At 36.2% G+C, this 23,436-nt stretch overlaps 2 long non-coding RNA genes across 6 annotated transcripts in view; both read left to right on the top strand.

The window, feature by feature from the left end:
- The window catches only part of LOC143223578 (uncharacterized), a 187,403-nt gene that overhangs the window by 38,016 nt on the left and 125,951 nt on the right, over positions 1–23,436 (top strand). Inside the window, exon 1 of one of the 5 annotated variants that reach the window (XR_013012968.1) lies at positions 18,209–18,424. The exons of the other annotated variants lie outside the window; for them this stretch is intronic. This is a non-coding gene — a long non-coding RNA (uncharacterized LOC143223578). Of the gene's footprint in view, positions 1–18,208; positions 18,425–23,436 lie in introns of those variants that run through there. 5 annotated transcript variants of the gene reach the window in all.
- LOC143223579 (uncharacterized) lies at positions 1,288–14,187 on the top strand. The gene is made up of 2 exons (XR_013012970.1): positions 1,288–1,577; positions 13,025–14,187. It is a non-coding gene; the product is annotated as an uncharacterized LOC143223579 (long non-coding RNA).

The following is a 23,436-nucleotide window of genomic DNA, read 5'->3' as shown; positions in this document are numbered from 1 at the left end:
GATCGCAAGTTCGAATTCATGTCACATCAAAACATGCTCGCCCTTTCAGCTGTGGGGATGTTATAATGTAATGGTCAATCCCACTATTATTTGATAAAAGAGTAGCTCAAGAGTTGGCGGTGGGTGGTGATGACTAACTGCTTTCCCTTAGTCTTACACTGCTTAATTAGGGACAGCTGGCGCAGATAGCCCTCGTGTAGCTTTGTGTGAAATTCAAAAAACAAACCTCACAGTATTGTTTGTGGTTTATATTTCACATATCATATTGTTTTGTAAGGGTTAAACGGTACTAGTTGTGATTTTAGGTACGCAGTTCAGCAGATTATTTTGTGAGCATTAAGAAATAATATAGGTAGTCTTGGCTTTTGTCTAACTGTTACACTCACTGCACCATTACGGTGTTACTGCGTTTTACTACACCAATTTCTTTCGCAAAAGTCAAACGGCGCACAATTAGATTTTAATTACCAAACAGCATGTCAGATTGTAACTGTTTTACGTATAGTTCTTGATATCCACATTATTAATAGACATATTAAAAGGAATACGTGGTGACGTTTCTTCTAAACGGATTCGATGTTTCATAATATTAACAGAAACTTTAATCAATTAATTTGTTATTAATTGACACAAGAGTATCTTGAAGCTCTTAACGTTACCAGCCTCAGCTTTCATGAGTTCCTAGATAATATTCCGAAATCAGCATAGCACGAGCAAAACTTAGTGACCTATAAAATTTATGTGGCTGTTACAAACGATTAGTATTTGTTCCATAAAATATAATTTTAGGGCTTGACTACCAAACTTAGTAAAATTTTTACTTGCCACATGAGAATTCATATCTTTAAACAAACACGACCAAAAATATTAGAATTATTCGTTGTTTCCTTAGCTGGGACTTTTCGTTTACGCGAATAGTTGAACGTTTTGTTTTTTTTTGTAAATCATCATCAGTGTTTCCTTTTGCTCTTTCTTCCAAGTGCTTATTTTAAGAGCCGCTGGTCCAAACTAGCTGGATGAAACTAGGTTTTCGCTTATTCATCTCACGTTCAAAAGACGTTGGCTTCTTTTTTGCGTTTCCAACGCAGTAACTCTACATCCGAGCGTCTTAGTTGTGTGTAGGAGAGAAATGCTATAAAATATTAATCGAGGCTCTTGCGTGCTCTGCCAGCACAGTAACAACTAGCTTAATTTACAATGCATTCCTACTCTTCTCATTACCATTGCTAATACCCTAGCGCGATGAATGCGTTCGTTCGCCTACTGGTTTTGCATATTTAATACTGGTGTCCTCTCCTTAGATCGAGAGCTGGTCATAGTAGACGCGCCAGCGGCCACCTCAGTTCGCAGTGGTTCGTCGGCCTTGTGCCTGCGATTTCTATCTTCTCGTTCCCAGCAAGCTCAGAATCGAAACGTTGCATACAAGTTAAAGTTTTTACCTGTCAACTAGATAGGGAATTTAGAAGAAAACTCTCGTGTTGTTGTCGTGGTTTTCCGAGTTTTCCGGTTCTGAGTTGTTTTCCAGCGATTCAGGTCTACTCTCGTCAGCAGGGTGTAAAGAATAGAGTGAAAACAAGGTGAGCAGCTCACGATCCATGACCTCAGCTTTTTGTTTCCCTCCAGCTATTTTTAATACCACACATGTATGTTCGAAGGTTTATTAACGTAGGCTGTCGCTTCTCTCACGGAAACGTAAGGGTAAGACCTCTCAAATATTCCTTCGCTACGTAACGAACCCGATTTGGTTCATTTATTTCACCTGTCATGGTATGACTAAGCAATAAGTAGAACAGCATAAAAACTAGTGAGTCAGGTGGCGACATGAGAATCCAACAGAAACCGCGCCGTTGCTTGAATATATATAGTGTATACACATAGTGGCTTCCAGTAATCAAATTTCTGGTACATCTATTATGTTGCACTTTAAAAATCTATAGACGTAAACATAGCGTGCACTTATCTGTTTTGATGTTTTTCTTTCTACACATCACGTGTTGAGGTAGATGTAAAAATCAGCCGAGAATAATACAAGATATTATAGTACAGGTCATTTAAACCTTTGTTGCCAAAGGTCAAACTCAAAATGTCAAGTTCAGAGGTAGTAAAACCACAAACAGAGGGAAAAAAAAACAAAACACCTCTTAGCCTTCACCTGCGCTGGTCATATATCAAAGATGGCCAACAACTTTACAGAAGCTTAACCATTCACGTGTTAATTTTTGTGTTTAACCATCAAATATGATGGTTACTAGTAGAGTTCACACATATTGTGCCATAATGATTTTTTCTTTTTTCACCTGTTACGGTACTCTGTATAAAGAGCTGATAAAAGTAAGTGAATTCGTCCATTTCCGATGTAAAATAGAAGCAGGAACCCTGCAGTCATTAGCGGAACTAAATTCACCATTGTCGAGTATTTTTGTTTAAGTGTTTTTGTATTGCTTGTATTTGTTAGGGAACCCATAACCACAAATAATTTGGTTCATAAATAATTTAGGAAATTTAGATTTAAAACATACAGATGATATCCATTACCAATTCTAATGTTTGTTTTATTTGCATGTATCAAGCAGTCGAAATAAAGACAATGCAGCCACTGATCCTACTTACTGAGATTATAGCTTAACATCTCAACACCATTCCCAGTACTACCAGTACCATTATCTCAAGATGGTCACTTTAATATAATTTAGAGAAACCGAATACAACTGTTATATAGCCTAATCTGTGAGCCATCATTTCATTGAAATGAGCTTTATCCATAAAGCAGAGGGACGGATGTGGCCTAGTGATTGACATATATTTGGACTATGGATCCAAAGATTCATGGTATGCAGCCTATTGCCGTAAAAAAAAAAAAAAAGCTTAGCATTACTTCGGGAACGACAGTTAAATTACCCCTTTTGGATTGCACAAGAGTAACAGAAGAGTTAGGGGTAGGTGCTGTTCATTAGTTGACTCCCCCCCTCATTTATCAGCTCAAAATTAGGGACAGCTACGCGTAAACATTCCTGAAACAAACAAATATCGTATATTTTATTAGAGAAACTTTCTATAAGAGACCTTTTATCGATGTTAGAAGGTAAATCTAAAGGTATGTTCTTCTATCAGGCAATCTGCGGATTACGGGTTCGAATCCTATCACTGAATACACTCGCCCGTTCAACGGTGGGAACCTTCTAATTTGAGCGTCAACCCCACTTTCGTTGGTAAAAAGTAGTCGTAAACTGGGTGGTGTTGACTAGTTACCTTCCCTGTTGTCTATTATTTATAACATCAGGAGGGCTAGCACAGATAGCCCTCAAGTAGTTTTATGCGAAACTCAGCAAACACACAAGCCTATTATATAGTATCTTTTGTTGTTATTAGAGCTTTCACGCAAAGTTACACAAAAGGCAGCTAACAAACAGCATCCACCGCCAACTCTTGGACTATTCTTGTTTGATTGAACAGTGAGGTTTGACTCTCATGTTTATAGAGCCCTCCTGGCTACAAAACTGGGACGCATGTTCCTTCGCGACTGAAATGCTAACTGTATATCCGCATATTCACAGTCCATATACGCTAACCATTAATCCACGACCGAACCAGTTAAAACTTTGAGGTAGTAATACAAACGAAACATTGATAATTGTTTTAGCCAACTATTAGGTAAGAAATCTAATTTACTTAATGTAAAACTGTGAAACTTTTGCCTTCCGTACACTGTCCTGGTCTTGGCTCTAGACACACTGATGTCACCAAATATAAATAACAAAATCACTGGGGATGGTCGATTTCATGTTTCTACTTAATTTCAATCGAGGCTGACTGTTAAAACAAAATTTACAATCAAAATAATAACAATGACGTCACGATTATTGTTTCAGGAGGGGGAGACAGGAAAATATAAAACACGGAAGTTAATCGTGTTAGCTAAGTGTTACGTTTTTATATTTGCACTGTATGTTACGTGTGCAATAGAGTGCTATATTATTTAAATAACATTACGTGAATATCTATATTGCAAAGTGTATTCTTTATATTGTATATTATACGCTGTTGTTTATGTTACAATAATTGTAGTAGAAGTATCTTAGTGAATAATAGTGTTTTATTTCGTGGTTCAGTGATAAGCCTTATGACACATAACACTAAAATTCGAGTTACCATACATGAGCTGGGTAGGACTTTTATACGTTGGATCCATTGGCATATTCTTGGGTTCTACAATTCGTTATTGAAATTTCACGACCAGCTAAATAATCAAGTATTCGATTAGAAATATCAGCCTTGGTCTTCCTGTTTCAATCAATAAATCTTAGAAAACTTTCTTAAATAACAAAGAAACATCTTTCTGATGAAATGGGTGCATATCTCTAGTTGTCTGATCTTAATGAAACAAATTAGGTGTTCCATCTACAATGATAGCAAAGTATTTTGTTGATGTTTTACCTCTAAATGAACGTGACATATATAGTGAGCACAAGTTGCTATGGATCCATTTTGGTACTCATCTCACAGACAATTATTGCTCACTGAGATTCTAAAAATCTCTCTTCGTGCTTCCTTAGAACTAGTTCGTAATGACCGAGCAGCTAAATTACTCTTTAAAAATGACCATTATCAGACGCACCAATCATTTGTGATGATCCACAAAAAGTGACAGGACAACATCTGTACCCTTCTTCAGGATATCATTTCATTCAACTGCTCTTGAAAAAATATTTTGTTCAAGCTGCGAGCCAAAACTGGAGTTTACCCCAAAACTTCCCTCTAACTCAAGACATTCAGTGTAGCATTTCTTATGGCGAACATTTCTTCTACGCTCTGGGAACTTATCATAAAGTTTCTTCGAGCCTGTCGTTAGCAACCAGCCTTTTCACAGATGAGTCTTGACGAGAAGTTGACCTGAAAATAATCATTAAAAACGTTTGCTTAATATTACCCCAAGCAAGCCAGCCAGGCACGTTTATTGTATTCCTTATTTTTAAGCGAAGAGTTTAGAAGAAATATTGGAAAATGGAAACCTTTAGAGTGTTGTAGAGGCTCTGCTCTAAGAGCTAACCCAAAGTTTTCAACTGATACGCAATCCTCAGTTAAGGTATTAGCATCAAAGTCTCTGAGCTATTGTTACTTATCAGGAACATTTTCGAAAGTGTTCTTTCAGTAGTGAGTACATCTGGCTGTAGATGGTCACTATTCTTTTCTGTAACAGAATATTCTATGACATTGGCATTGTCATTCGTGTCAGTATCATTCCACATTCGATTTATTCGAAGTAACGACACTTGTTTCGTGGTAATTTCTGAGATCAGGCTCTGAATAGGAAACTTTAGGCTAATCTTTTCTCTTCAAAACAAACAATGAAAAGACTTTGTCTTCCTCTACTTTCAGCACATTATTTTGCAGTTCGAACTTCCTCTCTCGAGCAACAGTTTCATATTAACCTTGTTGGAACATTCCTCAACTGAAAAATGATTTTAACTTACTGAATACTAATTCATTTTGTAACTTCTTGTTTTCTACACATTGATTAATTTTGTAACTTCTTGTTTTCTACATATTGATTCAGTTTGTAGCATCTTGTTTTCTACACGTTGATTCAGTTTGTAACTTCTTGTTTTCTACATATTGATTCAGTTTGTAGCATCTTGTTTTCTACACGTTGATTAATTTTGTAACTTCTTGTTTTCTACATATTGATTCAGTTTGTAGCATCTTGTTTTCTACACGTTGATTAATTTTGTAACTTCTTGTTTTCTACATATTGATTCAGTTTGTAGCATCTTGTTTTCTACACGTTGATTCAGTTTGTAACTTCTTGTTTTCTACCTATTGATTCATTTTGTAACTCTTCGTTTCATACATGTTGATTCAGTTTGTAACTTCTTGTTTTACACATGTTGATTCATTTCGTATATTATTAAATAACAGATACCACAATCAATGCCTTATAATTTTTCAGGATTAACTTCGACTTTCATTCTGACTTTTAAATCGAATACAGTCTTACTTTTACATGATCTCAACACGAACACCCATAGTATCCTACTTGAAGTCACCACTAGTTGTCTATAATCAGGTTATCAAGGCCACTAATATATTCTCTTCAGTGTCCTCATGATCTACAACAGTGTCATATCTGAAGAGTTGAGGTTCAGCATTCAGGTTAAGTTTTTCCAGATAGTCAATGTACACCATTATTGTCCTTTCCAGATCTTCGTTGAAATTCGTAGTAACTTCAACACCTGTCTTGAAATATTCTGCATTTAACATATTACAATATTAATTTCAAAATTTTGCTAAACCAAACCATCAGAACAGCACTTCAAAATCTTAGCCCAGACCTAGGTGATTTAGAACTAAGAATATGCTTAATATGACGAAATAAGATATTCTAATCAACCCATTCCGATTACTGAAATAACTAATATTAAACTCGAGAGAAAACAAAAAAGAGAAAAAGAGAGAAATAATTTTAATTTGGTTGTGAATTTGAACTATTAGCTTCGTTGACAAACAAATTAGGCTTGCTTTCCGTTTCTACAACTTCCGGTCTCCTAATACCAACTTCCGTATTAGCTTGATACTATCTTGCAGGACACGTAAAGCATCGTATTCTTTATAAACACTTGCCTCTCAAGTGTGCCTAGACCTCGTGAAACGTTATTGGTTGAAATTTTTCTAATGAAGACAGTTTTCCAATGGAGGTTAATATTTTTGTTTTTCGTTGTCAAGAAAAAAAACTACATCAAGTAACTGGAACACAGTTGTTTGTTTAACTTGTACACCTTCTAATGCGATTAAACTTATAATGACCATATTATCCCAACAAACTCCTGTATTACCTTATCCTTCTAGCATCCTACTGTATTACTTCATCATTCTAATATGCTATACTGTATTACATTATCATTGTGTTTTCTCAGTCAGTTGAATAACCACGATAAAATCTGTGCTTGATACAAGTCATTATGCTAAGAATTAATTCAGGAACTTTGTACACAGGAGTTATTAAGTTTGTTTCCAATTTCAGTGGTTTGAATAACTTGAGCTTATTTTATACCTAAATAATAATGCTAACGCTTTTCACACTCAACGCTTAATGGTGTGTTATGTACTATACCATTTGTGGAAGGGTTTGTTTGTTTGTTTTGAATTTCGCACAAAGCTACTCGAGGGCTATCTGTGCTAGCCGTCCCTAATTTAACAGTGTAAGACTAGAGGGAAGGCAGCTAGTCATCATCACCCACCGCCAACTCTTGGGCTACTCTTTTACCAAGGAATAGTAGAATTGACTGTAACGTTAAAACGCCCCCACGGCTGTAAGAGCGAGCATGTTTGGTGCGACGGGGGATTCGAACCTGCGACCCTCAGATTATGAGTCGAGTGCCTTGACTCACCTGGCCATGCCGGGCCTAGCGGGTATCGAAGATTCCATTTTGGTTTTTGTAAATAAACGTAACCCTTGGACGAACAACGTGGATTTCTCTAAATTTAATAAATCACAAGACGCACCCGAATGTTGGAAATATTAATGATATTTCTTGACGCAGTTCGTCATGATATGTGCACCTGATGACTGAAAAAAAATATATCTATATATTGACTCAGCGCAGACAGTTCGTCACCCCTTCTTGCGACCCACCGTTAGAGCAACACTGGACCAGAGGGAAAACCGCTACTGAACATCTCTTAAATCTGTCTTATCCGTTTTTTTAGGGGTTTTTTTCACGGTAAATCTATGTTGTGATATCAAATTTGTCCACCAATCGAATCCTGGACTTGTTGTAGGTCTTCAAACCTACTGCTGTCCTACCCGGGAACAGCCTTGTCTAACTGAATATTGGAATTTGACAGTTACGTTTATAACGCACTCACAGTCCCAAAACGCGGAGCGTAATTTTGTAGCAACGGGTCGCAAACCATGAACCCTCGCGTTCTAAGACCGACAAGCTAACCACTATAATGCTTCCTACCCGATACAGAGTGAGGTTTAAGGTTATCTAATATCTATAATGGTGACTTACAAACAGTTCTGCTCACGTCATTATTCTCTATGACCAATTAAAAACAACAAAACTTTCTATTTTCAATAAACAGAATTATCTTTGTTTTATTTCTTACGTCAATGTAGCAGTTGCATGTTCGTATACATATAAGATTTCTCAAGTATTGCTTTATAGAAATATGGTGGTGGAATTTTTCGTCAGCTTATACTCTAAGCTCTGAGATACAGAAGTAGAAAAAAGATCAAAGGTTGCTGTAATTATTTATCTGTAAAGTGCGTCTCTTTATACGTACCACTTAAATTGAATAAAACGGGTATAACTTGCTTCATAATACACTGCACGAAATAAACGTCCAAGAATGAATAATTCAGCACGACTTACTACATCAACAAACTAATTCTTGAGGCACAAATACAATCATAAACTTTGTTTTTTATTGCAGTTCATCGCCTCGACTGCTTAAAAACCTTTCACAATCCCAACTTTCACGCGAAACTAAATCTACGTCTTGTAAAACTTAGCCTAGCAGCATACACGAGTGCAGTTCCTTAAGATATTCTACACTCTTTTAACCGAACCTTCAATCTATCATACAGTGAGAAAGCGAAACCGAAATCTGCCTTTTAAAAAGAGTAGCTTATGAAGATGACAAGGCATAAAGAAGCACGTGCTGTAATCTCGTGCTATTTAAAATGTACGTACAGGTTAGCGAATGTTCATTTTAGTGTAACCAGCTCTTCACAGGTACATTTCCATTTAAAGTATATTATTCCCTATAAGCTGTTATCCACCGTGACCAATCATATTCAATAGATAGTGCATTTGACTGTAGTAACACAGATGTAAATCCGTTCATGAAGCTAGTGAACAATGTAACATATTTTAATATGAAGTTTTGCCAACATACTATGTTAATTTTGTGCCAATGCGGATAATGTAATTATCAAAAATGGGTAATACATTTCTTTTTTGTACCTGTCACTTACACATCGCCAAGATATCAACTTATAATCCTTGTGCCACTGAAAGCTATTTGATCAGTTGGTAATGTGAAGAGAGATCACATAGATGGCGTTGCCCTTCGGTTTCTTTCAGGATCATATTAACGTGTTTTCTTTCCATAATAATTTGCACAAAGTATCTCACGTTCCTGATATTTTTAGTAGTAGTAGCTCAGTGGTAAGTTTGAAGACTTAAAACGATAAGACCGGGTGTTAAAACCCCGTAGTAAGCACAGTAGAAATAATCCATTATGTAGCTTTGTGCTCACCGCTGGACAAACAAAAGACAACTTAAGTATGAAGAGATGTACTCAGGTTTCTGTTGACCTTGTTTCCCTTTAGCCTCTCATAGGTTATTTTCACACTCTTCACACCGAATGCTGCAACATGGTAGTTCTCAATGTCTCATTTTGACACTTCAACAATCACCTTAAACTTTCCAAAACGTGTTTCTACAACTACGTTAATTCTGCGTCCTACCTGAGGTTGCAATGGTAATTCATTCTAGTTGTCTTACTATCCGCTACAGTTTAATTCACGCATATTACTTTCCAAGCTTTCAACTTACATTACACGAAGGCCTGGTTGGTGGTCGGGGAACTGATTCGTAGTTTGCAGGTCGCGAGTTCGAATCCCCGTCACTGAACATGCTCACCTTTTCAACCTTCAAGGTGTTACAATGTGATGGTCAGTCATTCTGTTGTAAGTAAAAGAGTACCACAAGAGGTGGCGGTGGGTGGTGTTCACTAACTGCTTTCGTTTTAGTGAATCACTACTGAATTAGGCTACGGCTAAAACAGATAACTATCGTGTAAATTTATGCAAAATTCAAGACAAACAAATCACAGACCAAATCAATTTCATGGTTATAGTACGGACGGTTGTCATGGTGATATCCTAAATCGTTACCTTTGTAGCTAAGCATGGCATAAAAAAATCCCAAGGTAGATTAATCATGGTTAGTTTCCAGTTTCAGTGATTAAATGGTAAACGAATTGTACATATGTTGTCTATAACAGCATGAGACAGAAATTGCATGCTACGAGTTTTAAAAGACGGTTTGGGTTTCATTGTGTTGTGGGTTTTGTTGCTGTTACAGTAAAAGGTTGGTATGGCATTAGTTTTTCGAGGTCAAGTGAAAGTAACCCTTTCGGGACTTTGTGTCCTGATACTAAGAATAAATATTTTGAACTACTGTAAAGGCAGGACTTGGAATACTAATAGAAGGCTCATGTTCTATACTGTATAGATCGTTCAGTCTGAACTTATAGCTATGGATAATAACAATCTAATCAAAAGCACTTTTGGTATGAAAAAAATGCGGATAGAAAATGATTCACTGTGTGATTTAAAGGAATGAAATTAAAATGGCGGCCAAACTGTTAGCTAGTTTTGATTTCATTTAAGTCGCACACAGAATTTTTTTTGGCTGCACCTTTTTTCACACCTAAGGTATTTCTGATTAAATTTATTTGTTTGTTTTGAAATTCGCGCAAAGCTAGTCGAGAGCTGTCTGCGCTAGCCGTCCCTAATTTTGCAGTGTAAGACTAGAGGGAAGGCAGCTAGTCATAATCGCCAACTCTTGGGCTACTCTTTTACCAACGAATAGTAGGATTGATCGTCACATTATAACGCCCCCACGGCTGAAAGGGCGAGTATGTTTGGCGCGACGGGGATGCGAACCCGTGACTCTTAGCTTACGAGTCGCACGCCTTAACCCACCTGGCCATGCCGGGCCTATTTTGATTAAATATTATGACTATTTGTTAATATATACCAACAAATCACAGCAAGTAAGAAAGTAACAGTAGATAATAACTGATATTAGCTTTACAACCGTATATTATTCGGAACAGACCTTAACATTGGAGAACCACCAGATTTACTTAAAATATATGATGGTAGTTTTTCCTCTCTGAAACAGTGTTAATGGCATCCTTTATAGTAACGCAGTGGAATTTAGATTAACAGTTTCTTGTCATCACCCCCATGCAATCGATACAACCGTATCGAGTATAAGTATTTATGCTAAATGATAATATCACTTGACGCTAGACACTCTTTGCTTAGAATAATTACATATGACTTTAACAAACTTGTCCTTAAACTTTAGTAATGAATAATGATTAAGAACCGACCACTTGTATGATTTTTTGGAAACTTGAGCTAGAAACTGCTAATCTAGTTTGCTTGGCCTAGCTTACACTTATGTATCTGCACGTGCTTTCACTTTATAGTTTTCCTTCTCTAAATCAGCCATCTGTAATCAAAGTGACAGAAAACTAAAAACAGTCCACTTTTACTCTTAGGATAAGCTGTAATGTAAGACTGATAACTCATGTAACTTTTTGCGTAGGCATGCGCAAACATTTTCGTCAAATTTGGGTAATTTTTGTTAAATAACTTTTCATATATGGCTTATTTTTACACTAAATGAGTCTTTTAATTGTACGTTGTAAATACCTATCAACGTACCAAATCTGAAAAAAATGAAATCCATGAAAGTTGAGTATGTCTTCCTGACAAATAAAGTTTCCTTACTTTTGGTGCAAAGAATAAGACAAAATAAGGGAACTTAACCAAAATTGGAGATGCTATATCTCAGATATTTCTTAATGGATTGTCTAGAAATTTAGTGTGTGAAATAAGGGTTCAGTACCACACATCCACTTAAAATATGTGGTGCTTTGAATTATCACATTCTCAGATATAGAAGGTGGAAAACCAATAAACTATCACTTCTCGTGAATATAACGCACAGTGTGTTCTCTGCAGCATTTTCTTCAGGCCTCACGACACACTACCGTGTGATTTGACAGTAGGGCGTGCACGTGTTAACTCCCACCAAATTATTATTAATATTTTCTTTACGTAACGTGTTTGAAATAATCAATTTATGTTTCGAAAACCTTTTTCCTAGTTAATCCTACCAGCTGAACATTATCTACTGGTCCTCAGAAAAAGGCTTGTTTATATTTATCTTTTAACAGTAACTTCGTAGCCCTTCGCTAGTACAGCGGTAAATCTACGGGTTTATAACACTAAAATCAGTGGTTCGATTCCCAGCGCTGGGCTCAGCATATAGTAGCGATGTGGCTTTGCTGCAAGAAAACAAACAGCTTCATAGACTGCTGGTCGGGATTGTAATTGATCATTATCTGTTGAAATTAAACAAAATCAGAGAGCATTTAATGAAATCTATAAGTAGTCGAAATTAAAAACTCACTGCACCATTTCCCAAAGTAAATAATCTATTTGGGAAGAGAGCGATTAGAATAAAGTCAATAATGCAAAACCACATCAAGTGTATTAACATATTTTTCGTTACACAGAATAATAAGTAATTACTACAACATATATAGTATTGTAATGCGTATTCGTGTATTATATCGTGTCACTTAACTCACTTTTTAACTTTTAAAAAAAAAACGCACAAAAAACATTTATTCAAAGAGGGCGTGGATGACGAAAGTTTAGGAAAGCTAGTTCTTGAATTTCGCGCAAAGCTACACGAGGGCTATCTGCGCTAGCTGTTCCAAATTTAGCAGTGTAAGACTAGAGGGAAGGTAGTTAGTCATCACCATCCACGACCAACTGTTGGGCTACTCTTTTACTAACGAATAGTGGGATTGACCGTAACGTTATAACGCCCCCATGACTGAAAGGGTAAGCACGTTTGGTGCGGCCGGGATTCGAAGTCGCGACCCTCGGATTACGAGTCGGACACCTTAACCCTTTGGTCATGCCGGACCTGAAACTAAATAAATAACACAAACTACTTGTATTGTCCCCTCAGTTTAAATATGTTTCATTCCAATGCAACTTGAATTAATTGAGTTTTGTTGTTTCCTGAAATATACTACAGGTTATTCTCTTTTCCAAAATTAAGTTAATCTTGTGTTGTTAAAGTAAATAAATAACACTGTGTTATTACTCATTATTTCCATTATGATTTGTAAATGAATAACATAAAACTGATAAAAGTGTACACTTGTCTAATTTAATCCATTTCACACCATAATTTGATAGTATAAATAAGAAGAATCGTGTTCAGCGCATCCCAACTGGCTTGATGAGCTCTGGTACTGAATAAAAGGCTTCGTCAACGCTGAACGTAGGAGATACAAAGTTATTGTTATACATTGCTGTTTATTTTTACTTTTATGTTCTGAGAATTGATATTGTTCACTTCGATCTGTGTGTGTTTGGTTCAAGTGTTTGTATTTAAATGTTATTAAATTCAAGTGACTGATTCAGTTTATATAATTATAGTTATCTTCTGTGACATTTTAAGTCCATTTTTTAAAAGGCCTGGCATGGCCTAGCGCGTTAAGGCGTGCGCTTCGTAATCTGCGGGTTCGCGCCCAAATCGCGCCAAACATGCTCGCCTTCCCAGGCGTGGGGGCGTTATAAAGTGACGGTCAATCCCACTTTTCGTTGGTAAAAGAGTAGCCCAAGGGTTGGCAATGGGTGGTGATGACTAGCTGCCTTCCCTCTAGTCTTATACTGCTAAATTAGGGACGGCTATCACAGATAGCCCTCGAGTATCTTTGTGCGAAATTCCAAAACAAACAAACAAAACCATTTTTTAAAATTAAAATTGTTTGAGTTGTATTCAGTGTATAGCCTTCTACTGATAATTTCAGGTAATAATAAATATCATAATAAAATAATAATATTCTATCCTGTTCAATGAATATATTAAGAAGGTACTTTTCAGTTCTAACAGTTTGTTTGTTTAATTTCTTGCAAAGATACATGTGGATTATCTGCACTTGTCCTCCTTAAATATGAAATGAGAGATTAAACGGAAGGCGGATTAGTTAACGCCACCCACCGCCAGCTCCTGGGCTTCTTTTACCACACCAATTATTTAAATATTATAATCACTCTAATAACACGCCCATGAATCCCATGTGCGAAGCACAAATTATTTTAGGGTGAGAGTGGGGTGCTGTTACAGGGCGTGAACCATACATCCACAGTCCAGCACAATAACCAATAGGTCGCACTAAGCCAAAGATCTCTACCAGAAATGTTAAAGTGATGTAATTGATGCTGTACGAAGTGTGTAAGTAACAGTCAAAATTTTTTTAACTTTTATAATTGGTTAACATGCTTTGTGAAATATTGTAAATGATGTTTAACATGAATCACGCTTTTTGAAGTAAATAAATGATGGTTAACATGAATCACGCTTTTTGAAATAAGTAAATGATGGTTAACATGAATCACGCTTTTTGAAATAAGTAAATGATTCAACTACTACCAGTTAATAATTTCATATATGACAAAAGTCATGTAAATAAAAACAAATTGGATGAAACTAATTCTGTAACGTTCATTTTTAAGATTTTACGAACCAAAGATAACTCAAAATTATTATCATTGGTTTTGCACAACTGTGATAGACCATGTAACATTTTGTCTTCTTAGATCCTATTTTAAAAATCCGACTTTAAAAATAGAATAGGCCTAATTAATCGTTCAAAGAGGCCTTGAACCAGAGACAATATATTGAAATTTCTACAAGATACATTTAATATATCTAGAAACTATAGCACGGTTGGTTTTAGTGTAAAACAAGATTGGTTTAACCTCTAACTGGAAACAAAATAAACCATGTTCTGTAGTGTCACAAACATATTATCTCTGAATACAATGCTCCGACAGCTATTATATTATACACCTTACTAACTAGCAAATAAGCCATCTGGTGGCTCAATTGTAAGACAGTGAGTAGGCTTATAGCACTAAGAATCAGGTTTCGATACTCCAGGTAGACAGAGCGCGGGTAACTTTGTTGTCTACCTATCGTCAGTGGCTCAGCGATAAGCCTAACGACTTATAACGAAAAAACAACAACTGTTTTTGATACCCCTGGAGGACACAGCACAGATAGTCCATTATGCAGCTTTGTGCTCAACTACAAACAAACTAAGAAATGACTGAAACCGTATTTGTATGTTGTAATCCAATTGCAACCAGATCATACACACATACCTCCAATGTTTGACTACTTTTTCTGACCAAAGAAAGGGCAGCCTTCTGCTAGCCCGTCAGTTTCATAAATTTACGATTGGAGTAAAACAACAAAAACAACCACCCTCCACACCATTAAACTGATAAACTCAGATACTGAGCGAAGATGGTCTTTAATGGTGTCATGCTATAAACAAGATATACTTTACATGCTAATATATACTCTTCTAAATGGAAATCTTTATTAGAATAGTGGACAATTTAGTTACCCTCGGGGTTGCTGTTACGTTATATCGTCTAGTTGGTTCTTACGAAAACCAATATCGAACGATTCAGCTTATTTCCAGCATCTAGTTACAAAATAACGTGATCAACTTCAGTTATAAAGCAGTTAGTAGCTGTAGTTAGCAGCCAGTAATCGTATTATTTAGCAGTTTCTTTAATCTCTCTTTTTTTCTACAAGGACACCTGTAGGAATGTATAACTTTTATAGCGTATGTTTAGTTAGTTTTACAAAATTGCTAAAAGTATAATTAGAAAATTGAGATTTGAATGCATTTTTATGACGCCATCTTTGTTTCACAAGTTATAACTTTGGTTTGTTTTGAATTTCGCTCAAAGCTACACGAGGGCCATCTGCACTAACCGTTCCTTATTTAGAACTTTAAGACTAGAGAAAGGGCAGCTAGTCATCCCCACCCACAACCAACTCTTGGGCTACTCTTTTACCAACAAACAGTGGGATTGACCGTCCAATTTTAACGCTCCCTATAGCTGAAAGGGCGAGTATGTTCGGTGTGACTGAGATTCGAACCCACCACCCTCATATTACGAATGGAGTGCCTTAACGACCTGGCCACCTGGTAAACTTACATAAATGTTTAATAAAACTTCAAGTTTTATTGTCCGTGGGTTAGATTGATGGTAACTATGTCACATCGTGACGTAAAACAGACAGTTGGTTCTCCTGATGATGATGAAATTACTTCCAGCGAAACGTGTAGAGTTTCTGATGATTTTTTTAAACTTTTATTTTGGAACTTTACAAATAAATTATTGTGCGAGTAAAAAGTTTGATGTCTCGATTTATTACTTTTATTTAAAACTATGTAACATTCTAAAATAATTAATTCACTCTAAGTCAGTATTTCGCAATCGGATTTGCCAGACGATCTCTACGTTCTGGCTTTGGTCATCACGACCCCCTCCCCTCTATTATCCCTATAAGGATGATATGTACATCTAAAGGACTGAAAGAGAAGACTGTTGACAGCTCGTGACCCCCACCCTCTGAAAATCATCTCGCGAACTCTTTGGGAGTCACTACCCACTGCTGTAAACTCACGGTAAAATAGTTCTTTAGTTAATTAAAAATTACCATTTATATATGTATATACGAATCCCAGCAGTTTAAGACATGTTTGAAATAATACTGAAATAGCTTAATGTGTGGAACTGTAAATGTTTAATTTTGCCTCCAACATCCTAATTCCAAGACACTGTTAAGCCTAAAATTAATTTTCCATAAGATGCTTATTTAGCCAGACTGTCTGATACAGCTACATAAGGCATACCACGTAATGTTCATGACAATATTTCTTCGTCTGTAACATGTGTACACGTCCTCACTGTAACAGGAAATTATACACCGCAAAATACGATACGTGCAACTATTAGTCACGCGATGATGTTAATAAGGGTCACGTAACAACATCTATTTCATCGGAGAAGAAAAGTTAATTTAAAAAGAATTTTTATCTTGCTCACGTAGGTCTCTGTCTCTTTGTATCTTTAAATACCGTTACGAACTAGATGTGTTCAACAGAAAACAGAGAAACAGATTCAAAGACTAAAAGGATAATGATACGTTGCCAGTTGAATGGTGTCTCGGTATTACCTAAGCCCCAGTAATTAACAGATTTTGTGTGATGTCAGAGAATGACGTCATCAAATTAGAAAACAATCTCAAGTCGACAAAATACACGAAAATTTTGTAAATACAGTTTTGAATAGCGCGAAGAAGGGAACGCAAAGGTAAGTTGAACCTGTAAATGTAAAATATCGATAAAAGACGACTGTCTGACTATGCCTATGAGGTATAAAGTGTAGGTAAAAAATGTGCTTTAAAAGACGGTCTAACGGACGAAACAGAGACTCGGGTGCTCCCGCGAGATCTTTCCTAGCAGAAAGATAGGATCAAAGAGATTCACAACAAAGAAAACAATATTGGATTTCCCGACATTGTGGGGAGTCACATGCTCTGTTAACTGGAGACAGTTTTCCTGATTTGAAGTCAAAATCAAATTTTTTTTAAGATAGCCTCGTTAACAGCGAAAGAAACTTATTGAAGTAGGAGTAGTAACGAAACACAACGTACAGAGAATGTTAGGAGTAAATAAAGCTGAGATTGGTAAACGGATAAAAGTTTAAATAACGTTATTTGGGTTCTGGAAGCAATTCTATGAGGCATTTCGCGAATGTACGTCCGGATCGATGGTAAAGAAATCAGGCAGGTTGATATCCACAGTTGTTAGTTTCGTGCATAAGTCATAGATCGGCATCTGATACAAAAACAACTTCCTAGGGTGGAAAAATAACATGAAAAATGCTTCCAAGTTTTCACTCGGTATTACAGACAAACCCAACGAACACAGATTAATTGATAAAGTAAAATCCACGAAGATGTAATAGTTAAATAATAACAATTGTCGGCGTAAAAGTACGTGGTTGTAAAAGTACCAATACGGAACGGTTTAGGTATTGTGTTAACTGGAAATATTTCAAAGAACCTCTATACAAATATATTGCTTAAAATGATTATTATCATACAGAATCTCGGATCATATTTCCTTCCACTGCGCGTGCTAAGTATCTAATTAATATTAAATCATGCTGCACATTATATGTGTTATTCACATAGGCCCTGCACGGCCAGGTGGATTAAGGCGTTGAAGTCGTAATCCGAGGGTCGCGAGTTCAAACCCCCATTGCACCAAACATGCTCGCCCTTTCAGCCTTGGAGACATTATAATGTTACAATCAATCCCACTATTCGTTGGTAGAGAGTAGCCTAAGAGTCGACGGTGAGTGGTGATGAATAGCTGCCTTCCTTCTATCTTACACTGCTAAATTAGGGGCAGCTAGCGCAGATAGCCCTCTTGTAGCTTCGGGCGAAATTCGAAAACAAACAATTGTGTTATTTGCTTGATTCACAGAAATAAGTTCAAAACGTCTTTTTAAAATAAAAGAACTCAATGAGCAACATCTAGTTGATAAGGAGGACTGACAACAGAGAAGTCTGACATGCCATGGTCGTCGATGTCTGCCGCAGATTTGACACATGAAGAGGAAGAAGAAGTATTTGTGCAATCTTTTTTAAGGACGTAAGACGTAACACCATCCAAAACGATAATTACCATGTGTTCACACCAACCAGTATAACACCAGGTGACATATTTCTCTTTCCCTGAGATAATGATTTTATCAAACTCGTTACACAAAATAGTTAGAGAGAAAAGTATCCTAATATTATACATAAAATTTTACTTCCAAGACGTGAAATCCAACATATTATTATAACAAAAATCCTACTTCGATGTTTACATGGCTCTTGAGATATTCTGATGATATCATGATTGGTCTTACCCATTCTCTCTCAACTGTTGAGTGGATAACTTGACTGGTCCGGTTTACAATTCTGTATCTCGTTGAACTAAAAGCTCGTAAAGCAAACTTGCATTCTTAAAGAAACTAACTTTACCTCTTTTGTCGTTCAGTTCCCTTCTTATCCAATATAAATTTTATATACCAGACCCTGTCATCTTGGTTTTATTATGATTGACCTTTACAGCACATTGCGAACTTCAATATTCACTCTCGAAATTTCTTTACGATTGTTAATCTCAACTTGATCAGTTTCAGTTTAAATTCACTTTTTATACATCTTATGAAATTGATGTAGGCCCGGCATAGCCAGGTGGTTAAGGCACTCGACTGGTAACCTGAAGGTCGCGGGTTCAAATCACCCTCACGCCAAACATGCTCTCCCTTTCAGCCGTGAGGGCGTTATAATGTGACGGTCAATCCCACTATTCGTTGGTAGAATAGTAGTCCAAGAGTTGGCGGTGGGTGGTGAAAACTAGTTACCTTCCCTCTAGTCTTACATTACTAAATTAGAGACGGCTACCGCAGATAGCCCTCGTGTAGCTTTGCGCGAAATTCAAATTAAACAAATTCTTAAGAAGTATTTTGGTGGGCTGAACGGACTAACAACGATAAAATCCAGGGCTCGCTTCTAACGTTGTACAGAGCGCGAGAACAGCGCATTCTGTTGATGTGTGTTTCTTTGCTTGTTTTTTTAATATCGCGAAAAGCTGCACGAAAGCTGTATGCGTTAGCCGTTTATAATTTAACAGTGTAAGACTTGAGGGAAGGAAGTTAACTACCATTACCAATTTACCAATTGTTATTAATTTACCAATGAATAACAGTGATCCCACCCTGGACCCGGCATGGCTAAGCGTGTTAAGGCGTTCGATTCGTAATCCGAGGGTCGCGGATTCGAATCCCGGTCGTACCAAATATGCTCGCCCTTTCAGCCGTGGGGGCTTTATAATGTTACGATCAATCCCACTATTTGTTGGTAAAAGAGTAGCCCAAGAGTTGGCGGTGGGTGGTGATGACTAGCTGCCTTCCCTCTAGTCTTACACTGCTAAATTAAGGACAGCTAGCACAGATAGCCCTCGAGTAGCTTTGTGCGAAATTCCAAAACAAACAAACAAAAAATAATAATGATCCCACCCTAACGTTATAATGTTCTCACGGCTGAAAGAGGGAGGATGTTTGGTGTGACGGGAAATCGAACCCGCGACCCTCAAATTACTTGTCCAGCGCCCTAACCACCTGGCGGGCCGCGTATTTTAACGTATTTTTACATATAACTTTGACTGTGTTATGAGCCTTAATTAACAACCGAATCTTCATTATTAATCTGTGAATTCCTTTTCATACATTTTAAATTTGGACCTCACTTCTTTAGTTTGTTTTTAGATTCGTCCTGCTATTTTGTCAAAAATGATTAAAGCAGAAATATTTTACTTTACGTATTTAAGGCAGAAGAGATGGATGAGAGTGCTGTCCTCTAGCGGCTGGTATTGAAGTCATTAAGAGATATGGCTCAATTAAGAACTTGCTAAACAAACATACACTCGTGGTTGCCTTTTAATAAATCAGATTTGTTACTGCTGTTGCCCCATTTCTTAGAAGTTGTGTAACTCTTTGGGAATAGTCTGTTTGAAAGTAACAACTGAAGACATTCTATACTGACTTAAACAGACACCAAATATCAGGAAGGGAGATATATTCAATGTTTATTGTGTTTCAGGCTTACAAGGAACACAGAATGATTCTTATTTATTATTCTAACATTTTCTTTCTCGTTAGAAATGAGATAAAATCCTTATAACCCGAGCGCTTTCGAAAGCCATGACCCATGAAAAATGAACAAAAACGGTTCGATGAAGTGAGCAAAAGTTTGAAAAAAACAAACTAATTAATTTTTCAAATCGGAGCGTGAAAAATGATCGTCGAGTTATTTATAGAAGCGTGTTGAGAGAAAACTAAAACAAAACTCCGTATTAAACATTAAAGTTGACAGGTTAATCCTTTTAAATACTGCCATAAATATGGCATGCTTGTAACACGGAGTTACAAGCATGCCATATTTATGGCAGTATTTAAAGTTTACAAATTATTTCGTTTAAATGCTCGGGTAACTATGGCATGATTTTAAACACAGGAATTTAACACGTGTAACATTAAGTGGCATATACAAAGAAAAATAAAACAAATGACAATTGAATTATGTATCCAATTCTATACACACAACAGCGGAAAGTTTTGTTAAACCACTGAATATATTCTGAGGAGAATACGATTTATGAAATATACACTTCTACCTTTGGTACGTATACTGCAAACGATAAAATAATGTTCGAAACGACAAGATACTGAATCCCCCTTTGTACCCCCCTAGAGGTACAACTGTAGGTCTACGGATTTTAAATAGGATTAAGGGAGATAAAATTACTCGTAAACTTATGGGGAGAAATCTGTAATTTTTTGTGTGAGATAAAGTTCTAAACATACCTTACACACACATTAAACATCTGTTTCAGATGTGACACTTTAAACGTATGTCAACCATCTGTAGCAGATATAACACTTTACACGTACATTAAACGCCTGTACAAGATGTGACACTTTGCACGTACATTAAACGTCTCTGCAAGATGTGACACTTTACACGTACGTTAAACGTCTGTACAAGATGTGACACTTTACACATACATTAAACGCCTGTACAAGATGTGACACTTTACACGTACATTAAACGCCTGTACAAGATGTGACATTAAACGCCTGTACAAGATGTGACACTACACGTACATTAAACGCCTGTACAAGATGTGACATTTTACACTACATTAAACGCCTGTACAAGATGTGACACTTTACACTACATTAAACGCCTGTACAAGATGTGACACTACACGTACATTAAACGCCTGTACAAGATGTGACACTTTACACGTACATTAAACGCCTGTACAAGATGTGACACTACACGTACATTAAACGCCTGTACAAGATGTGACACTTTACACTACATTAAACGCCTGTACAAGATGTGACACTTTACACGTACATTAAACACCTGTACGAGTTAGATAAACCACTTGCATGGAACAGTTGAATGTACAAGCTATAAATTCAAGTTTCAGATAAAACTACCCATAAAACTGTTTACACTTTTACATCCACATGTGTAAAACATGTCACTTTACATTTAATGTAGCCACACGTTATAACAATACACCCTTTCTTATGACTCTTCATTGTATTCTGTGCTATCTACAACCACTACAGACCTTGTGAAATCTTTTAGTCAACAGCTAAGGGAAATAACGTTAACAAACTCTATCTAAAAAAAAAAAAATTCAATATGTTGAGACCGCGCACTATCACGAAATAAATGGTACAATACAAATATGCAGGTACCACGATTTGCCAGCATAAACAACAAGATATGGGAAGTAATTAATAGACAAAATACAGCAGAACTCGTAGACTTTTTATTAGGATTGCATTAAAATTGAAAAAACATAAAGACTAAATTTATCGTTTAATTCAAAATAAAAGGAAGTAAAATAATATTAACAAGTGGTAAGTACACCGATAACAGTGAGTTTAAATATAAACTTTTGATGTATGAGGGATTCAGAGAATTAGCACTTTCTAGAAAATTTTGGCTATTTTTCATGCAGATTATGTTTACATATTTAGAAATTTAATGAAAGTCGAAAACAGAAGTTAGAGTACCATTGAATCTGTATTGGTTCTTAAACTTTGTTTGTTTGTTATCAAATTTAGTGGTCGAGATGTGAGTTTTAGCGAAATAATCGAGCAATTTTCAGACAGAATAAATTTTTTCTTGGTTAGACTTTGTGTTTATAAGTGTATTTTTTATTTTATGTTTAAATTTTTATCTCATTTTATTTTTTCGACTTCATTCTAAACCTAGATTTCTGTATAAGTAATAGTAATAAATATGTTAAGTGCACCTATAGCAATACATTTGAACTTTTGACGTGTTTAATTTCACGTACAGTCCAAAGAAAAATAGCATAAGGGTATTTGCAAAAGCCTGCAATGGTTTTACTGTCTTGAAATTTTTTAATGTTCTACAGTAATTCCTGTGCTCTGAATCCGCAAATGTTCATTATTCTCCATCACGTACAGGCTTTTTTTAAAACGTCATATGTTCTTTTACATAAATGAATCCTTTTCATTGAAATTGGATCACATTTCGTTATGTTTGTTTTGTTTTTAAATTTCGCGCAAAGCTAGACGAGGGCTATCTGCGCTAGCCGAGCATGTTTGGTGTGACGGGGATTCGAACCCGCAACCCTCGGATTACAAATCGAGTGCCTTAACCACGTGACCATGCCGGGCCCATTTTGTTATGTTTAAAACGTTGACAACCACTGGTTATAGATTTCTCTAGACCAATCGCGATGTGAAAGTCTAATCAGTCGTTTTAAAACCCAAACATACTAAAAAAATTATCTTTGGGGTAAACAAAATAATAATATGATTTAAGTAAGAGTTGTTTCTCTTTCTTCCCGATTTGTAAAAAAATCCTTACATGATAGGAAAAAAATATTACTTTCGAAATCTGCGCAGCTGAATTATAAAAAATCTATATTATTAAAACCAAAACAACTTTTATGAAGTTTACCTTCGCAGACCTGTGTAATAAAAAAATGGTAAATGTATCTATAACAATCATTTTGAGGTTTTGAAGTCTGTGTCTTCTAGCTCATTCTAAACCCTAGATTCTCTATATTTCAGGCACTTTTTAAACCAAAATACCAAAAAAAAAAACCAATTTTGAGAAT

The sequence above is a fragment of the Tachypleus tridentatus genome, chromosome 8, assembly GCF_004210375.1.
Source record: "Tachypleus tridentatus isolate NWPU-2018 chromosome 8, ASM421037v1, whole genome shotgun sequence".
In the NCBI taxonomy this organism is placed as follows: Eukaryota; Metazoa; Arthropoda; class Merostomata; order Xiphosura; family Limulidae; genus Tachypleus; species Tachypleus tridentatus.
This window is presented reverse-complemented; position numbering and strand designations above follow the sequence as displayed.